Consider the following 15834-nt stretch of genomic DNA (forward strand, 5'->3'; position numbering starts at 1 on the left):
ATCGTTTTTACTTTGTGATTTCTTTTCTTTGTGTTAAAGTCTATCGATGTACCCTCATAAATCGTATCTATCTTTGCAGATGGAGAAGTAGTTGTTCTTTTTATTTTCTATTGAAAAGTGCAATATAAGATACCCCAAAAGACACCTAAATAACACATCTTCGGTATATTTTACCCGAGTTTTGCATCTTATACTTCATGCATATGCCTCAAAATTTTCATTTGCCTATTATAATGCAGTAACAACATTGCCAATCTTTGGCTGTAATTTGATCATTTGAGCTCACAAGTGCAACGAATTGTATAACTTACTAATTTTTACAAGTGGAGAGGATCTCAACAAGGAGATAAGCAACAACCGAAGTATCATGGGCATCGTGGTCAATAATCCCTGACCAAATATTTTTGGTTTGTTCAAACCTCAAACTTCTAGGCACTCTATTCATCACTAGGGCCAACCGGCACCATTTTAGAACCGCACACAAACAATCACAACAATGAGAATGTATATGAGACTGGGATTCAAAACTTACCCACTTTAGTCTTACAAAGTTAGGTGGGTTTTCGTGAGTCAACTTTAACTTAAGGATTCCATGTGCATTCAAATATCAAGAGTACAACTGGCCATACATGCAACATTTCAGTACACGTGTAACAGGACAATTGCAGAAGAAAATACCACCCAAAATAAAGAAACTACAGTGCAATCCTTAGATTTCTCCTACCATTTTCACCTTCCTGCAAAGAATGCATGTTATGTGGAACTTAGTAACTCCCTTCGCAGAGCTTACTATAACTCGTTGGCTATGGATCTCAGTAGGATCACTTGCGAACAAATGCCAATCGCCCCATACAAATTTTGTTGCTAGATCTTTTGAATTATCAGGGCTCTTTCTCGCCCGTTGTGATACCTAACTAGGTCTTGCCTATCGTTAGGCCGGCCCAGTACTGTGGCGCCTCTAGCTTGAGTTATTTTTCTTTTTATACTATGTGTTTTCCTTATCATTTTTCTATTTTTCTTTGTTTCTTCACCGATTTTCTATGGTCTTTTCCTACTTATTTTTCTTTTTCACTACACATGTCTACTTTTTTCAGTATACATGTGGAACATTTTTCCGGCACACTTTGGACATGTTTGAAATACACAATTTACATTTTTTTTTCAAATACTTGTTTTGGTCATTCTTTCGAATACATGATAACGAAAATACACATCGTACACTTTTTAATGGCATGAAACTTTTTTTAAACTGCCAGAACATGTTTTACATTTTTTTGAAAAATGTTACGAACATTTTTTTAAATGTGTGATTGTATTTCTTTAATATGTCACGTATATTTTTATGAATGGTGCTTAAAATAAATTACAGCTTGGATGATTATTTACATCGTATGAATAATTTAAAATGGCATGATACATTTTTTAAAACATGTGAAGAGTTTTGAAATGTCACATATATTTTTTGAACTATGTAAACATCTCTTTTGACATTGTATAAACATTTCCTTTAATGTCGAGAACATTTTTTCTAATGCTGTCGACATTTGTAAAGGTTGCGCGATCATTTTTTACATTGCATGAACATTTTATAAATGAATATTTAACTTTTTAAGATTTAAATCAAATACGTATATATTTCAGAAATAAATAAATAAAGTAATAAACCGAAATATGTGTGCTAGGAGCCAGCCCTCCCTGATAGGCCATTTAGGGGGGTCGGGGCTGAGGGCAAGGGGTTCTTTCATCTCCTATAATCGAGACAAAGCACCAGCCCTTTTCAAATCCCCTTTCCGGCAAACATTTATGCTGATCAATAAAGCCTAGCAAGCTTTTTTCAAAAAAGAAATGTGTTGGGAGACAATGCGGGCATGTTAAGATATGTAGGACGCAACAGAGCTTTGCATGGATCGTGACACGCGATCGACGGCCAGAAATCTGACAGAGATGAAGAAATGTTTTCCGTTGACACAACTTTCGAATTCAGTCTGGCATGTAAGGCAAGCCTTTATAGATAAAGAAGGGCGAACGCAAACCTCACAGACGGATGTGCACAACCACAAAACATCGCCTACTAAGAAAAGAAGTAGTAACAAACAACAAGGTTTTTCTTAAAAGGTGTACTCCATCTTATGGTACGGAGTGTTAAAAACGCTTTTGTATCTTTTTTTAATATACGATACGCATGCTTGTGCATATTTGAAAAAAAAATGTATTATAGGACCAACTTAACTCTCAGCGAAGATATTACGTTGTACAAGTCTCAACTGTGTGGACAATCGATTCATTCATACTTGTCGGCGATCCGGAGCAGGGCACCACAGAGCTCCCTGGGTTCGGAGCAGGACACCACAGAGCTCCGGCGATCTCCTCGGCCTCCGTGCCGGGGTTCAAGTCGTCGACCATCCAGCGCTGCATCGCCTCGGAGTTTGAGGCGTCGGCCATGGCCACCACGTACACCTTCTTCACCGACCCGTAGTTGGCGTCGGTGAGCAGCGCCTCGTCCTTCATCGTGGGGTCATCTAGGAACTGGCACCCCGGTCTCACCAGCATCGTAGCCAGCGTCTGATCCTGCATGCCGTACGTAAAACCATTGTCAGCGTCGTAAATAACATTTGTGACGGGAAGGAATGGATTCCTGCTATTACCTCAGCTGAGCTCTTGTCGTACAGTTTTGCTGCCAATAATTTCGGGCCAAACACGAGTGCAGGTCGAGGGCCCTGGCTCGTGTTCAGAGCCATCCTCTTCATGTCCATGAAGAAATCCGGCTTGATCCGTCTCATGATCTAGCGAGAATCGCAGGAAATCAGCATGGTCACCATGGTCGATCGCAGCTCCTCTGACTTCTGAGGTGTGTAAAATTTACTAGCACGGAGTAATTACTCACCTCCTCCGTGGTGACACCCATGTGACTGCCGACGCACGGCATGCACGCGGCCAGGAACACGGCCGCGGCGACCTTGCACGGGAACCTCTCCATGGCGAGCGCGATGTTGAGCCCGCCGAGGCTGTGCCCGACCAGGACCAGCCTCTCGCCGGCCGGCGCCGCGGCCACGGCGTCGAGCAGCGGCCGCGAGTAGTCCTCGAAGGACGCCACCTCGTCCATGCGGGCCGGGTGCGCGCCGGACGCGGCCATGTCGAGCGCGGTGACCCGGTGCCCGGCGGCGCGGAGCATCGGCACCAGCTTGTACCAGCACCACGCGCCGTGGCAGAGGCCGTGGACGAGCATGAAGTGCTTGCCGCTGCTGCTCCCCTCCATCGGGTTTCACCTCCGGCAAGAGTTCGACTGGCTATGCCGCCGCCGGCGAGCGGCTTGCAGATATCTTTGCCGAGGGTATCTCACCAGCATGGGCACATGGCAATCAGTTTCAGTCAAAAGCGAAAGCAGATTTGGATACGGCAGCTGATGGAGTCATCAGTCCACCTTACAATTCTGTCCGCATTTCCTTCAAAAAATACTCTGCTTGCCTAGCCCCGTTCTTATGGTGCGTCTAGCATTGTTGGTGAACGTGTGAAGGTGTATGTCTGGCGGATTTGTCCTTGGTGAATTTGCTCGGATCTCGTCGTTGTTCGTCTACATTCATGTGTCTTCGATTTGGATCCTTTCGATCTATGTTATTCTTCATCGACAACAATTGTTGTTCTGGTGCGCTGGTCCTTAGCACGACGACTTCCCGACTGTCTACTACAACAAGTTGTGCCCGACTCGGGTGATGGAGGGGCGATGACGGCGGCGCGTCTTCGGCTCACTTCAGTGCTTACAGTCGTCGCTAGGCGGTCTACGGAACTGGATGTAATTTTTATTATTTCTAATGTTCGTTGTACTGTCATGATTGAAGATGAATAGATCAGAAATTTTTTTGTAAAGAAAATACTCCACTTTGTTTATAGATTGGCACATGATGATGTTGTGGTGGCCTTTTTACGATCTTTTGCTTGAGAATATTTTGAAACTTTATGCTAAGCGAACACGTGAGTTCAGAATTCGAGGTGTTTTCAATCCAAGTGCAACAAATATGAAAGTGGGACTTCCTTTGCCGATCTTCTCAAAATGGAAGCAAACGATTTGTCTTAGTCCGTTGAATCAAGATTGAATCACTGACACAACCACATAAACACAAACATTTTTTTGCGTGTAAAAAAATGGATTGCTTACTCACAATGGTCCTTACAATCCTCAATCACCAAGTCAATGACCATAGAAGGGCCTGAACCGATCCACGTCATGGTTTTGCCTTCAGTTCTACCAAAACTAGCCAAACAATCACTAGCCTTATTCTGATTATGATTTATATGAGTAATACAAGTTTCTCGAAGACTTAACAAATACTTCCTTCATAAACTAATATAAGAGTGTTTAGATCACTAGTGATCTAAACATTCTTATATTAGTTTACAGAGGGAATACAAGTTTTTGACTAGTGTAGTGTTAAAAACACTTATCAGACAAGGGGTGGGCCTTCTATGCATGCACAAAGTTCCGCCTCCAACGCATCAGACAAGCAAACAACTGTCTACATGCAGAAAAGATAACGACTCCTGCTTCATTACGAAAGATCATACCCGCCCCCAGCTGAACCGTCTTCTGTAAATGAGCCGTCTGTATTCAGCTTGACCCAGTCGCGCCCTTGTGGAGTCCAGGCAAGGGTGAGACCACAGGGCCAGCTCGACGCACCTTTGGTTCATATTGCAAAATCGACTTCCCTTTCCTACTGTCAGTATGCATGTTTGACTTAATTCAAATGAGAGAGTCCAAGTAGTGCTACAAGAACCTACATGATACCATTAGTGGGACAGGTTTCATATGCACAACATCATTCTGGATGTACCAGCACCTCCAGAAAGTCATTAGTACCATACAAACTTACACACGCAACCAACAAAAGGCTCCAATGGAGCCATCCAAACGTGCCACCAAATATCACCCCAACAATGCTAGGCTTATGGACTTTTGCTAGGGACTATGGTTAATTATTGACTCCATTCAAGTCATCGAGGATGACTTGTGTCGAATGTTATTATACAAGGTAGGTTACAATTGAATTTGAACTCATACGGTGTGTAGACAGGATATGGAATCGGCACCGACACGCAGGGGAGCACGCGGTGTGTACCGATGGCCAGGATGCGGTATTGTGACGGTGTCACGGGGAGGAGGGCCCGTAGTCAGGCCCCGGAGATGTAATCATATCGGTAACCTCGTTAACAAATCTCGGTTTCTAGCTCATGTGATTGCTTGGTCCTCGATAGATCAATTATGCATCTCAGATTTATTATAACAAATGGAATCTAACATGACTAATTGTAGGGCCGGGAGTTGCCCATGTGAACTGCTTCGCTCTTTTTCGGACACATTACATTGTTCCAAGATGTTTTTGCTGGAGGTAATAGCACCTCAGGTACCCTAACTTGCACATAATGTGATGATTTAGTCCCAAAGTTGCAAAGTGCAACTCCATCATACCCCAACTTGCAGTGGATGTGATGATTTAGTCCCCGGCCTATCATAGCTCGACAAGTGGTAGCCAGGTGGTTGAACCGGTCATCGCCCGCACTTTTGCAAATAACACCCTGCAGTCTTCTCTAATTAACCTGCAGTACAACCTTTTCGGGAGGGAGCATGGAGGTGGTAAATACCGAAATGGATGTGTCAAAAATGAGCACACTGATGCATGCAGACGATCGGTGATAAATACACAAAGTATTGAACAAATCAAAGATCAAACCCGGTCCGATCAAAATGTGTGTTGAGAAATAGAGAAGATGAAGTTAATTACATTCTTGGCAGCTGCGCTGAAAGCCTCCCTGTGGGTGATGTCCGGATTGTTGGCCTTGATATGCTGAATCTCGTCTCTGCATACGTACATAGGAAATCATGCATCACGCATATGAATTTTGCCAGAGAGAAGATTCAAGCTAAAACGGGGAACTAGAATGAACCACTGATCACTCACTTGATGAATCGGTTGTATGCCGAGGGAACTCTCTGCCGCTTCTCTGGATCTGCAGAAAATCACGGCAAGCAGCATGAAATTAAGGGCATAAACTTGGCAGCTCCAGCACGGATCAAGGAGAAAAATCAGACAAGTGCAACCTGTTGGCCGTTTGGTACTCCTACAGTCGTATATATACGGAACCTACAGAACTGATTATGTTTCTCATTCCTAATGCCCTCTGCATTTATTTAGTTTAGTTCTCCTATGCCTATAATATCACACACTGTGCATATGTTAACGTTGGAGTTTGGGGAAAAAATTCCTCCACGGACAAATGGTACTATTGGGCCCGGGAGCAAATCATTCAACATGTCTCTTCCACTCGAAAACTCCGACCGCCCAGAAAGAATCCTTAAAAGAGAGACACAATGCATAAAGAGGGAGCCAACGACCCAAAGAGATGTATACTGCTCGAATTTGGTTAGTAGTACAGCGTGCACTGTAATTTGAGGGCAATTTGGGGATATTAATTTTCAGCTAATCAGACAGATTAAGGCTACCCCTTTCATCTGGTTTCGCCGTCCGCATGCATCCTCTTCCTCCGCAAGCCCATCTCCCGTCCCTTCCTCGGCCAGCCTGGCTCGTAGACCAGGCGCTCGGCAGCATGTCACAGGTCTCGCCGACGTCTCCTACCTACACCGTTGTGGCGTTGTCCTCTTCCTTGCTAGGCCATATGTCAAGCAATGGCTTACGCTGCTCATGGTGGCCTGGTTCATGGCGGTGGTGGCGAAATCACCGGACACCACTGGCGAGCTGTCCGCCATTGACAAGAAGGTCATACAGAAATACGTAATCCTCGCCACGGCTCCCAGGCAGCAGCGCGTAGACGACAGAGGCTCACGGTCATGGACAGTTTAGCGTTCACCTTTGTAGAGTTGGCCATGTCCAATGCAAATTCATGTTTTAAATTGTACGTATATTGGTTCAAGTTGTTGCCTATTCCAGTGATGGCTCGGTTATTTCCTAGCATCTGAAGAAAGTTTTAACGTCACTCAGTTTCTAAGATGCAATCATACTAGATAAGCCAAGCGTGGATAACTGAACTTCTAATCCATAACAAGGCAGCAGACGGTCGAGGCCTGCCGCAAGGTCACTGGTGCGCGAGCCTGAAGGTCTACAAGAGGAGCATGGCGAGAGTTAGATGGACGAAGCGAACTAACGCAGCGACAGCGGCCGAGGGCAGATGGACGACCGGTGGGGCGTGCAATATCGAGGACGGCGCGTCGGGGTTGAGGTGGAGCTTGGCTGCTAGGGCGACGGCGGGAGGTGAGATTGCCCTGCAGCGGCGTTTCCTCTCGACGGCAATGACAGATACAAACAAAGAGTTCGTTACTTAGAGAAGACTCCAGGGTGTTATTTGCAAAAGTGCGGACGCTGACCAGTCCAACCACCTGGCTGCCACTTGCCGAGCTATGATGGGCCGGGGACTAAATCATCACATCCACTGCAAGTTGGGGTATGGTGGAGTTGCATTTTACAAATTTGGGACTAAATCATCACATTCTGTGCAAGTTAGGGTATCTAGATGCTTTTACCTCTTTTTGCTGGTATTGATCCAGATTTAGATGCTCAAGTGGAATTTGAAACATTCCAAAAAGTGGGAGATCCAAGTCTGATCTCTCTTTTTTGATTTGACATGGGAAACATCTCCCATCCTTTCTTTGACTTCCAGGCAACACAGACGGCAGTTCCTGCCCTTTCTTTGAACCAGTGAGGCGGAGATCTGGCCCCGGCCTCTTCCTCACCACGGTTCGTTTGGACCGATAGGCCCATGGGCTAGGTTTCTTGTGTCTTGGATTGGGAAACACGTAAAAATCCAAAAGTAGACTTTGGGATTTGCGTAGTAACTTGATCTCCTATAAATCCGACTTCTAAAATCAGTATTGCTGCCACCGCCCAACAACGTTGTCCTCTGTTCGTCACTTTCTTCACTGTTTGTTCTAACAAATTCATATCTCTGTATCTATCTCTGATGAGTTTGGTCTGGGTATAACGAGAGAGGAATAGTAATGAAAAACAGAGTTTTTCTGTATTAGATCAAATAATAATCTACTACCCCTATAAAAGCATGAGAGGGCGGAGAACCAATTCATCTCATCCATTCAAACTGCTTGATCCAACGATCCAGACGGCTCCAATGTTTAGCACTAAAACATGGTTGGCATTCTCCACAGCCCGCACCCACGTTGCCGCTAATTACTCCAAAATAACTCCTTGCATCGCTTTTGAAGAGAACACCTCGCACCATCGCACGATCTCTGGCGCCTCCAAAAAACCTCCCCACACCTCACCACCCATCGCACTCCCCGCTGTCCCCGCTGCCTCTCAGGCCCTCCCCTGGGCCTCTCTTGCACCGCCCGGCGCCGGCGCCTCCCTGGGGATCAGAATTTCGCGCACCAAAGTGGGACCCGTCTGCCTCCTCGTTCGCTGCCGCCGTCGCCGGAGGCTAAGGCGTTGCGGCCCTACCCGATCTGATGTTGAGCGCGCCACCGGAGGACCCCTGCTACTGATCCTCGCACCCGCCCCCACCCATCCCATGGTTTCCAGTCACCAGGCCACCCACCCTCCTCACCTGCTGCTGCTGCCAGCACGTGGTCCTGCATCTCAATCCAATCCCAACTCCCAACGATGAACCCATAGCCGACGACCAGTTTGGGGAACTCACATGACCTCCATCAAGGTACAAGCCCATCTGTATTGCCAGTTCCGAGTGCCTTGAGCATGGCTGACGATCATGTGTCATATGCAGCCTCTATGATTATAAGTATGTGCTTGTCAAAATAGTTCAATTAACAAAGTTTCAATTAACAGGCACACACGTTTCTTTTTGTAATTCTCTTGCTACATACACAGAATCAATAAATGAGAAAATAGTCCTTCTATTTAAATAATTGATGCACATGTGTACCAGGGAGTTCACGACGATGGAAATGAATTGGAGCTCAGAGGCCACATGTGGCGGTGGTTGGTTTAGAAACGATTTGTGTGCTGCCTGTCATTTTTCTTTGAGCAGCTATCATCCCTCTCTCTGTTATCCCTCCGACATTTTTGTCCGTGCTTGTTCTGACTGTTCAAGAACGAAGAAATGCACACTGCTTTGTTGATCATTGATATATGGACTTTGCTGCAGGTATGGGCAAAGTTTCTGACAGGAAAAAGTTCTGATCATGTTTCTTTTTTCACATGGCAATGATGCTCTTGAGGCATATCATATTGTGAGATTGCTATCTTTTGTTTGGACTTTCTTATGTTTCTTTTTGATTGGCCTCTCAGATCAAGCCCTTTACATTTTGGATGGCAAAATGTTGTAGGTTTTTCATTTCTGTTTTCCACTACTTCTCTTAGATCTTAAGACAACTTAAGGGCTAGCAACTAGAACATAGTTGGTCACTTGTTTGTCCACCAATTACGCTCTTGCATAGTATCATACATAAGTCTCTATTTTCTATCGTACATAAGACTATTTTTACAGTCATATTATGATAATCGGTAGCTATTTTCAGTCCAACATTTTCCAGCACTGTAAGCAGAAAGGATTATCTCACTCAAAATATACTTTGTTGTACAAAAAGTATAATATGATGTTTTAACCTCAGTATTAGGGCATCTGAATCATATAAATTACCTGACAAATTGCTCCCTGGAAGTGTTGATGAGCAGTTAGTAAAGGATGTACATCTTGTAGGTTCCATTCCAAAGAAACATGCACAGATTTTTACAGAGGAGTGCAAGCCTTTTCCTGAAGATGTCCAAATACAATCAATTTACCCCCTGCAAGTGCACCCAATTCGATATTCTTGTCTTAGAAGGTGAAGATTTCTAGCAACCATATAATTCCGAAATAGTATGATCTATGTTGCCATCTTGTGACTTCCAGTTGACAAGCAATTTCAAGAAAAAACACAATTTCATTCCTTTGATTATCATTTTGCAGGTCTAATATAGCAGAACTAGAGTTGAAGCTCTCTTGAGTATACCAAATAGATGTCAAATCTGCAAACAGATTTGTCCAGGAGCTAGCCTCAAAGGTATAAATTCAGCACTGGATCCTATTTCCGTATTCGTATTGTTGTGATTTGGTCATAAATTTAAAATCAACTTATACACTTCTATCTGAAATTCCAATGCATATTGTGTTAGTTAGTTTGTTGACAGTGCACTGCAGTATACTATTTGAACTAACAGGGTATTCTCTGCTGCCCAGTATGACTATAATCCGAACGAAGACTACGTCGAGACAGAGCTGAAGTTGAGGAAACATTTGCAATCGTTTCCCGTAACAGTAAAATCCTTCAATATGACATACACTGAGGTGAATATCTCATGCATCGTTATGTAATTTTCCCCATGTATCTCCTTTTTATATTCCAGACAAACAGCCACACATGAATATCATTTGTACCTCTGATTATCATTTTCCATGTGTTTTTGAGTTGTGATAAGATAGAAGTTATTTGTCATTGTAGGAAATCCATCCTTGGACCCACATGATGGAGGTTTCATGGTTGCATGGGTTTGGTCCAGCTGCTGACCACTTGTTAGAGGCTTACAACACACTTGTAAAGGTACTATCTAGATTATTTGATTTGTTTACTTGCCACTTTATTGCTCATTTGAATTTCTTGTGTATCTCTGACCTACATGTCATGATCTAGTTATTTGAACTTTTGATGGGATGAAAATAGTAAAAGTTCATTTTTGACTTGTCAGTAGGCACTCAATATATCATAGTTCTATGGCAGAATGAACATTTCTTGAAAGTTTCAGTGAACATATGATTATAGGCAATATATTGTCCTGCAAAGTGAACTTAATGCACAAGGCACATGTTTGTTTTTTCCTATCAATAACTCAAAAATAGTCTCCGTACTAAACCTTATTGGTTTTATTTTGGAAATACTAATGTCTGAGAAAAATATCTTCTGAACTCTAGCCAACAGGAATTAAACACCCTGATGCAAATTTAAAATCAATTGAAATGATGCCTATAATAAAGATGGGAGGATGACACATAGAATGTAACCTCCCAAGTAGACTATCTCCGGCAGAGGAAATACTTCCGCTGAATTGACATGAAGCTCCACACCCAAGCGGCTGCTCCGGCGACAGCGCTGCAGTCGTCGTCATCGGTGTTGACGAGAAGCGTAGGCACAGAGATGAAGCCAAATGACAGCCTGGAGCATTCAAGGAGCGGCACTAGCCGGTGCCGCCACACCATCCCTCAGCCAGCTCTGCTCTAAGTTTTATACTCTTAACAAAACTGTGAAACAAATCCCAGCTGTCTGTAATTGTACAAATTTTATTTCAGGTGTATGCCGATCAAATGAAGGCGCGGGCGAAGAACAACATGACCAAGAAGTAGGCAAGGGTAGAGGCGAGACAAAACCGGCGGGTAGATCAACCACGTGTCGTCTTGGTTTGGGTGCTGCGATTGGTTCCTGTGCTGAAAACCAAACAAAATTCAGATTGTGTCTAAAATACAATCTGACTGAAGAAGGCACAAGATCACAGTGCAAGTTTTTGGGACAAGATATACATGAAATTATTTGAATCAATGTACTGTAGATGTTGCTTATCTGAATGTTTGTGACCTGAGCTACAGTAGCATGTTACCATTGATAACATGAGCTAATGCTGATGACCTGCTGACTAATGTACTCAGAACTTGAAATCATCTATTCTTTAAGCTTAGTGGTAACTGTAGAATGAAGAAAAACATGAGCTAAAACTATGATCTTTTATCTTCACATTTATTGGCACATTTTTTGGTGTTTTTATTTTATCTCACTATTTTTTGGTTGCTTCCTAGCTTTTCCTGAAGAACAAATATTAAATTGTGATTTCATTTGAGACCTTGCCATCTTATAATGAAAAATCTATAAGAACATTCAGTTGATGTGTCTCTTCAAACTTATATAGTGGGGTTTAGACTGTTTTAGGTGAAAACTGTGAAGGGTCGGATGCCTTTGATGTTGATTCTATTCTATCCGAGTGGCAATAGGGATAGATGTCGGTGATGTATTTAATCTCAGTACATTGTGGGACCTCATCGAAATTTAAACTTGCAGAGTTTATGGAATGCATCCAAATCATTGCATGTATATGTGGATTTGACAATTTAATCTTTAAAGTATTCATATTTGAAGTCTAACAAGACATGCATTGCACATGCACGCTTACTAGTAGATACAAAGATGACATGTGAGGCTCCTGTGAGCATCATCACACAACATGAGCATCACCCCTAAATATTTGCCTCAACGCTATCTCCAAGGTGAGTCGTCACAAACCCTGTAGGGAGTGCCATTTGTGCCAATTTGAATTTCAGAAAGAGTAGGAGAAATTTATCATCAGAAAACAATTGTCCTCCTCACAATCACAAAGTTAAATAAATCGGAAAAAATAGCACAGAAGCACATGTTCTCTCAGACAAATGCCTCTATTGCCCACATGGTTTAATAGAATGTATTACATCAGACTCGTCACCTGTTTTCATCATACAGAATGGCAGGTGTGAAAAAAAAGTGTTTTCAACTCCTAACATGTTCTCTCAGACAAATGCCTCATTTTGTCCCCATGGTTTAATGGAATGGAATGAATCGGTCATCTAATCAGTGTTGGTCATCACTGAGAACAAAAGAAGCAAATGATTGATGTAAACGGGGGTATAGTAACCGGAAGCTCCTGGTATGAGAGCAGCCAGTGTCGCAAAAACCTGTTTCCCTCTCACTGTCTGCCAATCTAACGAGAAACAAGGCCATGAAAGAAGTACCTCATGGCATCCCTAATACCCCTTTCCAAACAAAATTCAGTTAAGTGCTAAGATATGTATGGACAAGTTGAATGCAAAAGCCATCTCAAAGAATGGCTTGTGCCAGAATCTTAGCCCAAAGATACATCTTGGCAACGTACAGCGCTGAATTACACTATTAAGAAGTGCACCAGAGACTCTAATTTATTGCCTTCAGAAGTTTCAGATTGACCCAAATGAATAACAAGTAACAGAAACTACAGAGGATGATTTTAGAGTTTGATGCTAAGTTGACGAAATAATAATACTCTTAACTGGATTTGTGGTGACGATTGGAGTAACACTCTATAGTGCATGATAATTTGGAGAAATGAAACCTGCCTAGCATTCAAATACTCACCAGAAGACAACAATTAAATATGAAAAGGAAAAAGATGAATCAGATTTCTGGCTTGGAATCCTGATGGGATTACATTTGCGCACAGTATAATCATAGTCGATCATTTGGGGAAAGGATCATCACATCCATTTAATCCATTTAAGTTGTGAAAAATGAAACAAATAGAACCAGGGAGATAAAATACAAGGAAAAAAGCACTGTGGACTTCTGGGTAAATGTTACCAGAGCTGAAAGTTTAATCATATAAAAATATCTAAACTATGGAAATAGCAATGGGAGATCAGATGGTAGTGCATGATGTAAATTGATCATCACAGTGAATGCAGAAATGTGGTATGGTTATGATATCATCACTTCACCCATTAAGTCAAATATAGCAAACAAGAAGACACCCAGAATGCACAATGAAATTATTATCAAATAGTTCAGACAACAATTGTCTTCCTGATAATGTCTGCAACACAGTCATTTAAAAAAAATTGTTAAGCTCTCTCAGACAAATGCCTCGATTGTCCACATGGTTTAATAGAATGGATTACATCAGACTCGTCATCTGTTTTCATCATCACAGAGAACCAAGAACTAAAAAAGATGCAGAATAAGCACAGCTCAATAATATATCATACAAGGGATCTACCGAGTGTTGACCATCACTGATGGACAAAATACTGAAGCCGGCCGCAGAAAGAACAATTCATTGATAGGTGTAAACGGGGGTATAGTAACAGAAAGCTCCTGGTACTAGAGCAGCCAGTGTCGCAAAAACCCGTTTCCTTCTCGCTGTCTGCCAATCTAACGAGAAACAAGGCCATGAAAAAAGACCAAGCATCAGATACCTCATGGCATCCCTAAAACACCTATACAAACAAAATTCAGTTCATTGCTAAGATATGTATGGACAAGTTGAATGCAAAAGCCATCTCAAAAAATGGCTTCTGCCAGAATCATAGCCCAAGTTTCCTCTTGGCAACGTACAGCGCTGAATTACGCTAATAAGAAGCGCACCAGAGACTCTAATTTATTGCCTTACTAAGTTCTAAAATGAGTATTGAATCGAATAAACAACAAGATTACTACAACTAGATTATGATTAATTCTGAGTTTGATGCTAAATTGAAGAAATCATCATACTGTAACTACATTTGTACTATCAAGCAGAATAACTGTTCAGTTATGGCATTGTGAGTTGATGTATCAAAGAAGTGAGCACAAGAAAGAGTCATTACTTCAATTGGCACAACAAAACAAGTCGATATAGGTGGGCTTACTGACCATTCACACAGAGATTGCTGCCATGGTGGTGGCTGCTGTGTGTAACTGGCTAATTAGCCACCAAGCCCAGATGTACTGAGATCAATGTTCAAACAGTTTGCGCCATTGACGAGGCCTATAGATATACAGAGGTAATTAACCAAATCCAACAGGCCACAGAGAAATCGACTACCGACAGATTAAACGAGGTGATTACTGAAAACTAAACGATATTTTTGGGGTAAGTGGTAGTGTGGGTCAAATCCAGGCCCGCGAGATCAAAGCCCGAAGGCGTCAGGGCGAGCAGACATGCAGACCAATTCAGTCCATCTCCGTGCACATTACCATGCTTCCTTCCTCTAATCATCCAGAGCATCGGCTTGTTGTGCACGGATACAAGAAAGTAACCAAAGAAATTCAGCGCAAGGAGAAAAGATATCAGGCGAAGCTCACGAGAAACGCAATAACAGATTGGTTGAGATTCTAGAGTTGATCAGATAATTGTAGTCTGTAATTTGGTCAACACTAAATATGATTTTCTGTGAAAGATTATCATCACATCAACCATTAATTAAATCTACTTTCCCCAATCGGTCAAAAAAAGGATAAAACGCAGAAACCAAGATAATCAGGTGAAGATACAGAGAGGCGAAAGAACAGAGAGGTTCAGCGAGATTCGAGAGTTGATCAGATAATTGTAGTCTGTAATTTTGGTCAACACTAAAAACGATTTTCTGCCAGAGATTATCTTCCCATCAACTCAAATCTGGTTTTTCAGAATCGGTTGCAAAATAAGATCGAGCGCAAAAATCAAGAAACTGCACAGATCTTGGAAGGCTCAGAAGAATGAACTGGTTTCTCTGCAGGGGGGTCGAAATCCCTCAGAAAATAGGTAGGTATTTTGATCATCACAGCCAAGGAACAGATCAAGCAAAAACCAGACAGGCGAGGAAGTATCAAGAACAGAGAAACGCCGGCAAACAAGCTGCCGATTGAGGAACAAACCTGGGAGCTGGAGGCGGAGGAAAGGGAAACGAGAGCGTGCGGTATATAAGGGGTCCGTCGGCTAGGGTTTCGCGAAGCAGGATAACCTCAGCTTACTGGGTTTATTGGGCCGGACTGGTTATTGTACTGGGCCAGCGAAGTTCGAAATAGGGCCTGGCCATCAATAGGACTGCTCGCCCACTAAGGCCTGTTTGGAGCTTGTAGGAAATTTTCCTCTACAACATTTTGGTTCATAGCAATGGATATCTATTCCTATATAGAATTGGTTCTTATCCTTCATATTTGGACTCGAAAAGAGATTGTATTCTTCATATTTCAAAATAAAATAAACATGAGTCTAGAGTCAATCAAAAAATTCTATGATGTGAACCAAATGACATCTTTTTTTTTTAATCATAATCACAGGATTTCAGATACATGTCATCTTATTTCCT

General features: G+C 42.6%; 1 long non-coding RNA gene, 10 other non-coding genes and 1 pseudogene across 11 annotated transcripts; all 12 read right to left on the reverse strand.

Annotated features, from left to right (window-relative positions):
* Positions 1-2193: 2193 nt before the first annotated feature.
* On the reverse strand, positions 2194-3444 carry LOC123059183 (probable esterase PIR7A; annotated as a pseudogene).
* Positions 3445-5231: 1787 nt separating this feature from the next.
* Positions 5232-15430, reverse strand: LOC123063277 (uncharacterized). Its single transcript, XR_006430231.1, has 4 exons — positions 11017-15430; positions 9619-9764; positions 5952-6000; positions 5232-5850 (listed from the first exon to the last, which is right to left on the reverse strand). It is a non-coding gene; the product is annotated as an uncharacterized lncRNA (long non-coding RNA).
* On the reverse strand, positions 12414-12497 carry LOC123063931 (small nucleolar RNA SNOR75). The gene has a single exon (XR_006430627.1). It is a non-coding gene; the product is annotated as a small nucleolar RNA SNOR75 (small nucleolar RNA).
* Positions 12539-12626, reverse strand: LOC123063930 (small nucleolar RNA SNOR75). The gene has a single exon (XR_006430626.1). It is a non-coding gene; the product is annotated as a small nucleolar RNA SNOR75 (small nucleolar RNA).
* LOC123063824 (small nucleolar RNA Z103) lies at positions 13179-13273 on the reverse strand. The gene has a single exon (XR_006430580.1). It is a non-coding gene; the product is annotated as a small nucleolar RNA Z103 (small nucleolar RNA).
* Positions 13419-13505, reverse strand: LOC123063822 (small nucleolar RNA Z195/SNORD33/SNORD32 family). Its single transcript, XR_006430578.1, has one exon. It is a non-coding gene; the product is annotated as a small nucleolar RNA Z195/SNORD33/SNORD32 family (small nucleolar RNA).
* LOC123063929 (small nucleolar RNA SNOR75) lies at positions 13632-13718 on the reverse strand. Its single transcript, XR_006430625.1, has one exon. It is a non-coding gene; the product is annotated as a small nucleolar RNA SNOR75 (small nucleolar RNA).
* LOC123063912 (small nucleolar RNA F1/F2/snoR5a) lies at positions 13847-13992 on the reverse strand. The gene has a single exon (XR_006430610.1). It is a non-coding gene; the product is annotated as a small nucleolar RNA F1/F2/snoR5a (small nucleolar RNA).
* On the reverse strand, positions 14645-14756 carry LOC123063919 (small nucleolar RNA snoR100). Its single transcript, XR_006430617.1, has one exon. It is a non-coding gene; the product is annotated as a small nucleolar RNA snoR100 (small nucleolar RNA).
* On the reverse strand, positions 14883-14961 carry LOC123063889 (small nucleolar RNA Z155). The gene has a single exon (XR_006430592.1). It is a non-coding gene; the product is annotated as a small nucleolar RNA Z155 (small nucleolar RNA).
* LOC123063890 (small nucleolar RNA Z155) lies at positions 15077-15156 on the reverse strand. The gene has a single exon (XR_006430593.1). It is a non-coding gene; the product is annotated as a small nucleolar RNA Z155 (small nucleolar RNA).
* On the reverse strand, positions 15230-15313 carry LOC123063835 (small nucleolar RNA R41). Its single transcript, XR_006430585.1, has one exon. It is a non-coding gene; the product is annotated as a small nucleolar RNA R41 (small nucleolar RNA).
* Positions 15431-15834: the final 404 nt, after the last annotated feature.

Source organism: Triticum aestivum, chromosome 3A, assembly GCF_018294505.1.
Source record: "Triticum aestivum cultivar Chinese Spring chromosome 3A, IWGSC CS RefSeq v2.1, whole genome shotgun sequence".
Lineage (NCBI taxonomy): Eukaryota > Viridiplantae > Streptophyta > Magnoliopsida > Poales > Poaceae > Triticum > Triticum aestivum.